Raw genomic sequence first — 7,664 nt, forward strand, 5'->3', positions numbered from 1 at the left:
GTTGTAGATACTACTATTTATCTAATAAATAGAGGGCCTTCAAGTTCCTTGGATGGTGGTATTCCAGAGGAGGCATGGATAGGTAAAAAGGTAAACTACTCTTTTTTAAAGACTTTTGGTTGTGAAGCCTTTGTCCACATTAATAAATAAAATAGAAGAAAGCTTAAGGAAAAATCAAAGAAATGTACCTTTATTGGATATGGTGTTAATGATTTTGGTTATCGCTTTTATGATTATGAAAAACACAAATCATTAGGAGCAGATATGTCATATTCAATGAAAAGGTTCTATATAAGGATCAGTTGCATGAAAATAAATAGGAAAAAGAAAACAAAGAATACACAGTGTTTGACGAGATCATAGAAAAAGTGATGGTGCCTAAAAATTATAATGATCAACATCTAGAACAACAACCACAATAGCAACAAGCACCTCAAACACCTGAAAGTGGTGTTAGAAGATCTACCAGGATAAGTAGATCCCCTGAATGATACTCTCCATTATATTATGTATTATTGACTAATTCTGGTGAACCAGAATGTTATGAAGAAGCAGTACATGTAGAAACCAAGAAGAAGTGGGAGCAAGCCATGAAAGAAGAGATGGACTCCTTAGCACATAACCAGACTTGGGACTTAGTCAAGTTGCCTGCAGGTAAAACAACATTGCAGAATAAATGGGTTTACAAGTTGAAGGAAAAGGATAGAGGTAGAAAAAGGTATAAAGCTAGACTTATGGTGAAAGGGTTTGCACAAAAAAAGGGTATAAAATTTGATGAGATATTTTCTCGTATTGCTAAAATGACTTCAATCAGAACTATTTTAAGTCTAGTAGCAACTGAAGATTTGTATCTTGAGCAGTTAGATGTAAAGACAACCTTTCTCCATGGGGATTTGCAGGAAGAGATATATATGCAACAGCCACAAGGATATGAGGTAAAAGGAAAGGAGAAACTAGTGTGTAGTTTGAAGAAGAGCTTGTATAGCTTAAAATAGGCTCCAAGGTAGTGGTATCTAAAATTTGACAAGTTTATGTCTGAGCAAGGTTATACTAGATGTCACTCTGATCATTGTGTTTATCTCAAAAGGAAAAATGATGGAAGCTATATTATATTGTTATTGTATGTAGATGGCATGCTTGTTGCAGGTTCTAATATGCAGGAAATAAATGTTATCAAAAGAAAATTGGTGAACTCATTTGCAATGAAGGATTTGGGTGCTGCAAAACAAATCCTTGGTATGAGAATAACTAGAGATAGGAAGAATCGCAAATTAACATTGTCTCAAAGTGAGTACATAGAAAAGGTATTGAAAAGGTTTAATATGTAGAATGAAAAACTAGTTAGTATATCTTTGGATAGCCATTTCAAATTAAAGAGGAGTGTCCTAATATTTAGGAAGAAATGGCTCATATGTCTAAAGTTCCATATGCATCAACAGTTGGAAGCTTAATGTATGCAATGGTATGCACAAGGCCTGATATTGCACATGCAGTGGGAGTTGTAATTAGGTACATGAACAATCTAGGAAAAGAACATTGGATGGCAGTGAAGTGGATTCTCAGGTATTTGAGAGGTACCACAAATCAAGCATTATGCTTTGGTGGTTCAAACATTGCTCTATAGGGATATGTTGATGCAAATATGGTGGGTGATAAATATAACAGGAGGAGCACAACAAGATATGTGATTACTGTAGGTGGAACAGCTCTCAATTGGGTCTCAAAACTGCAAAGTGTTGTTGCACTCTCAACAATAGAAGCAGAGTATGTTGCTGCTACAAAGGCTAGTAAAGAAATGATTTTGTTACAAAGGTTTCTGGATGAATTGGGTAAGGAGCAGGAGTTGGGCAGGTTATACATTGACAGCCAGAGTTCCATACATCTTGCAAAGAACTCTGCATTTCATTCCAAGACTAAACATATGTAGCTCAAGTACCATTTCATACGGTCAGCGTTGGAATATGGACAGTTGAAGCTGGAAAAGATACACACTAGCCAAAATCCTGCAGATGTGTTAACAAAAGTTGTAACCAGGGAGAAACTGAGAACCTGCTCAATTTCAATTGGTCTTCAAGTATGATGAAGAAGATGAGGAACAGCCAGGTTCAAAGTGGAGTCATTGTCCAACAAATGAAGCAGCGGTGGAGTTGATATAATCAGTCTCCAAGTGGTAGATTGTTAGGTGTGGATCCAGATTATCTTCTATATTCAAAGGTATTGCCGCATTGGACCCTAGTTCGTAATGGGGCGGCAACGCCGCCCATAAAATATTTGCTGCAGGGGGGGTCCGAGGGGGGAAGCTACGACCTTTGGGAGCCCTCCCCTGGTGGGAGGATCAGGACCCTCGAAGCTAAAAATAGATGTAAAATTTCCTTGTAAAATGTTGTAATTTCATAGTCAATCCGGGTCGTTCATTAGGCGGAGATCTCACGGTAGAAGTTATGTTTAATTTAGGGTTTTTTTCCCTAGAAGGCAACCCCTTGCTATATATGAGGGAATTGTATTGCGTCTATGTAGATATGTATTATGAGTGAGAAAGAGAGAGGAGATTTGTGAGAGTGAAGAGGGAATTACAGTGGATCTATTGTAGGTTGTATCTCTTTAGTTTACTAGATAATATAAAAGGAAGGACTGGATGTTTCTCCGTGGATGTAGCCCAAATTGGATGAACCACGTATATTTGTGTCTCTCTTGTTTTATGTGTTTTCTATGTTTATATTTCTGCAATATTTTATTTGTTCCATTCCTCTATAATATATAATTATCTAACATAAAGGAATTCGAAAAAGCAACAATATGTTGGTAAAGCACTTCAGTAGTAGGGTCGTTGTGGGATACTGGTACCCAATAGTGTCCATTGATTTCCATGAGCATGTTATGACCGGTATGATGGTTTTGAGGTAGGTATATTCCTTGGTTGTTTGACCTTCCAATGTGAGGAAGCGTTCCTAAGGGATGGATCGCATAGGATAGGGATGTCGAGGAACTTGGAAGGTGAGTGACTGCATGGAAGAGGTGACCGTATTTCCTGAGGGACTATGTATCAAAGAAGGGAAGGTCATGAATATATTTTTTTGGTCATTAACATTCCCATATGGAATCAAATGCACATTTGGAGTGCGCCCTAAAACAATGAGCCGATAACTATTCACTAACAGGACAAGTGGCGCTGGATTGTAGTGTTGGACAATGGATACAGGTTTGACCTTGTAGTGGATTCTGGAATTCCTGGGAAGGAGATGAATCCTGGTATTACTTTGAGGGTGGAGTTGTGAACATCTAGATTCCCTTGTTGCAGATGCATACATCGTATCCTTCTATTTTTTGGTTGAGAAAATGTGCATATGTTTATATGTGTATATTATTGTAAATATTGTATCGAGCTAGTTTGTAAAGCTCCATAGACAGTATGGTTATTTTCTGGTTGAAGAAAATGTGCTTAAGTATATGTGGTTGTTATTGTAAATACTATAATGATTTGGGTTATAAATCTCCAGTAAACAATATGATTTTCATGTTTCAGCATTGGTCATTGTAAATACTACAATGAGCTAGGTTCTAAAGCTCCATGGGCAATATGTTTTGTTTTCAATGAGGTTTCTAGTTATAGGTGTCATTGAACACCGCAGACAGTGTTCCCCCAAGGGGGAGAGTTCTATAACAACCTTGGTTAAAAAGCCATGTAAAAATATATAAGGCCATGGTTGATGGAACACATATTCCAACCTAAATGGTGGGCTAAACATCCTAGTGGTGTTCGTTTCACATATTGTGGCTAAAGGAAATTGGCAAAGACAATGGCAAGGGCTTTTGAAAGGAAAGAGGCATTAATTGGAATTTATGTATGAAATAATGGAAATTAGGAAAAAAGGGAGGTGAAAGGTCATAGGTTGCATTTGAGGAGGAAATTGGAGGAAAATAATGGAAAATGAAGAAAACAGAGGCCTCATTGATAAAAAGGCTTCTGAGGATTAGTGGGAAGGCTTAATCAGTGGAAGCTTAGTCAGTTTAGTTTGGAGCTCTCTCATTATTCTCTTCTCTCTCTCACACTCTTGGACACTTAGATTTTTCTTGGATCACTTTGGCATTGGATCAAGAAAGGTAAAGAAGGCAAGAGGAAGCATAGATCAAGAAAGGAAGAGCAGGATCAAGTAGCTAGAACAATATTATTTGCACGTATCGATTTTCATGTGTATTTTCCTTGTTATATTTGGGATGCATGGTATTGCATGTGGTTATTTTGATTTTATGGCATGGGTTTTTCTAGGTGTGACAATTTTTTCACCCTAGCCTTGCCCTTTCCAGATAGCCATGGTATGATGGGGTTCTCATGTTTTGGTTGAGTTGGATTGTCGAATGGATTCGAAGCTGAGTGAGGTGGATATTTGAATGATAGATCACATGACCTAGTGGTCCCTGAACTAGACTTTGGATCACGGTAAATACAATCGCCTAGTAACCCTTGAGCCAGACAGTCGGTTGTAGTAAATCTAGGATTTTGTGCCTCAGTGGGCCTAGGAATCCTTGCTGGTGAATGGCAAGATATACCGTACATGCAAGAGGTTGTTTTCTCTCTGTTGGGCATACTAATCCTGAGTTTGGAATGTGTGGTAAAGCCTGGAGAGTGGGTCTTGGTTTAGGGCCTAATGATCTAGTGTGGACTGCGGTAAAAACCTGATAGACTAGGAGAGAGGAAAATTCCTCATGATGTAGGTGGAGAAATCTGGTGGTATCCATGCTTGTTTTGCCTGGTGATCGGGTGGAGATCATTGTAAAGCTTTTTATTACATGTTCATTGTATTGGTCTATTGATTCGGGGTGGATTACGGTAAAGCCTGGTTTCTATTGATGAGGGTGAGGTGGTTTAGCCTCGGGATTCCCTCATTGGTTCTTTTGTTTTGAGTCCCACATTCATGCTTGGAATATGGCACAGGGGTGAATGGCTGAAGAGAGATTTGGCTTAGCCATTCTATGGTTGGGTGGAATGTGGTAGTCCCATCCCGGGTTTGGATTTTGCATCATCAATATGAGGTTATTTCTCCTTGTATTTCTATGAGTATTATATTGGTTTATATGTGGATCATATGGTTGTGATTTCATTGGTATTTTTGTTTCTATTATGTTGGTTATGTATGTGTTTTATGACAGTGGTTATGTATGACTCTCATCATGTTTTTACTTGTAAATGAATGGACAATGTATCTATGACCTAATAGATGATAATGCAGCAAATGATATGAGGGAACAATGGTTCTTAGTGATTCTCAGATAAGTATGAGATCCCTATGCTTAAATTTGTTGTTTACACCTATAGATTACATATTTGTGATATGTTTGATGAAATGCCTATCATGGCTAGTAGGGGTTTGGTTAAGGGTTTGTTCAAGTATTTACTTTTGCATCATTGTTTCCCTATTATCTTACTATTATGAAGGTTTCATTCAATTATGGGTAGTGACCTAGGCTTTGGGCCTGAAAAAGTGGCTCAAATTCCGGGGATGTTGGCACAACACTGAGAAAAATAGTCCTGGATGCTGGCATGCCTTGTCAAGAGAGCGTACAAAGTTTGGACACTGTAAGGCCTATAGCATGAGAGAGTCCAGAGGTCAAGTGGTCAAAAAATTCAGTGGGACCCAAGGGCTAGCTACCTCAGTGGTTGGAATGGTTCATATGAGTCTTGTAGCTAATGTGGAAGGTTTGTATCTTGTGTTTCCGACGTTTCCACTTCCTTAAGGTTATATGGGAGGTTGAATCTAATCATAGTAACCTCCTCTCATCAAATGTTTACCCCGGTTCGTTGATTACTTGGGTAGATGTAGGAGGAGGGTGTTACAGAAATCCATGCAATTAGACCACATATATAATGAATACCAATGCTACATCGCTCGCTGATAATGTAAACTTCACTAGAATTAAGTGTGCTAGCTTTATCAACTTTTCCACCACTACCATGATGGAATCATGTTGTCTCACTGTCCTTGGAAACCCTGTGATAAAATCCATGGAAATGACCTCCCATATCCATTCTGGAATCACAATCAGATGTAGCAATCCACCTAGATGTTTACACTCTGCCTTCACCCTCTGACAATAAAAAAACCTAGCCACAAACTCTGCTAGCAGTACAGAAAGCTTTATTGTAGATTTTTTCTTCCTTAATGAGTACCTAATGATATCCAAATCTCATATCAATCTTCAAGAACACTATTTCTCCCTTCAACTGATCGAACAAGTCATCAATCCTTGGTAGAGAATACCTATTCTTGATGGTCACTTTGTTTAACTGTCTATAGTTAATGCACAACCTAAGAGTACCATTCTTCTTCTTTACAAATAGTATCGTGCACCCCAAGGGGATATGCTTGGCTTGATGTATCCCTTGTCCAACATCTACTTCAACTGCAGCTTCAACTCTACCAACTCATGTGTACTCATCCTGTAAAGTACCTTTGATGCTAGAGCTACCCCTGGCACCAACTCAATGGAAAATTATACCTGCTTGTGAGGTGGAAACTCTGAAATATCCTCAGGAAATTCATCCTAAAACTGTTGTAGAATTGAGTACTTGATAAAAACATCTGCATCCTCAACATCCTTACTTTTATCACTAGAAATGTGCACTGCAAATAATACACATCCTTTTCTGCAACTACGCTTTTCCTACATAGTTGTCACCATTCTAAATGATGTTGATTCTTCTTACCTCACAAAACTCTTTGTTCCCCATTGTCATCCAGGCACTCAATGGATTTGTCATAACAATCCACCTTGGTTCTATGAAGGTACAACCAATCCATGCCCAACAACATAATGTATGATCCCAACAGTAATACATTCAAATGCACTATGGTAGGCATACCATTCAAATCAAGTGCACAAGCTCTTACCCAATGATGGACTCGCTTCTTTGTACCTATAGTCAGCTACACTAAGCAAGACACTACATGCACTTTCTTATTCAAACCACACTTATCCACTAGGTTAGGCCTAACATAACTATAATTGGATCTAGGGTCAATCAAAATAGAAACAACATGATCGCAAATCTTATCGTCCATCTCAATGATAGATGCCTAATGATCTACCTGTCTTTTATCTAGAGCTGCATAGATACGAGGAACGCTCTAACAAACATCCCCAAGAGTATGTGCCTCCTATGCACTATATATATGAGGCCTACCACCCTGATTCTGCGTACAATCTCTCCTACAATGGTATTTTCCACAAGTCCAACATTCTATAGGCTTCCAACCTACATCCTTGTTCTACTCCTCAAATCGATTTCCATGTCCTCTGCCAAATGCATTAAACGTCTTAGATGATGCTACATTCTCTTTATTGCATGAATCCTAAGTTAGTTCTCGATTCTTGTCCCATTTTCCTTTGTTCTTTGCATTACCTTTCCAGTCTGACTTAGTCTCAGATTTGCGCTTCGATTGTTCATAGAAATTCTTTAGCTTTGGATGGCCTCCTCCAATGATCTAGGCTCATGAAACTCAATCCTGTCTTTGAATGCCATTGGTAACCCACTATTAAATCTTTGAATCTCAGCCTTCTCCTCCCTAAAGTAAGGCACATACCTCACTATCTCAAAGAACTTGCTAGTGTACTCCTCATTTGTCATTGATCCCATCTTTAGCTCATAGAATTATTCATGTCATCAA

This window comes from Pinus tabuliformis, chromosome 8, assembly GCF_031772625.1.
Source record: "Pinus tabuliformis cultivar Carrire ecotype Pingquan chromosome 8, CPIR1, whole genome shotgun sequence".
NCBI classification, from domain to species: domain Eukaryota; kingdom Viridiplantae; phylum Streptophyta; class Pinopsida; order Pinales; family Pinaceae; genus Pinus; species Pinus tabuliformis.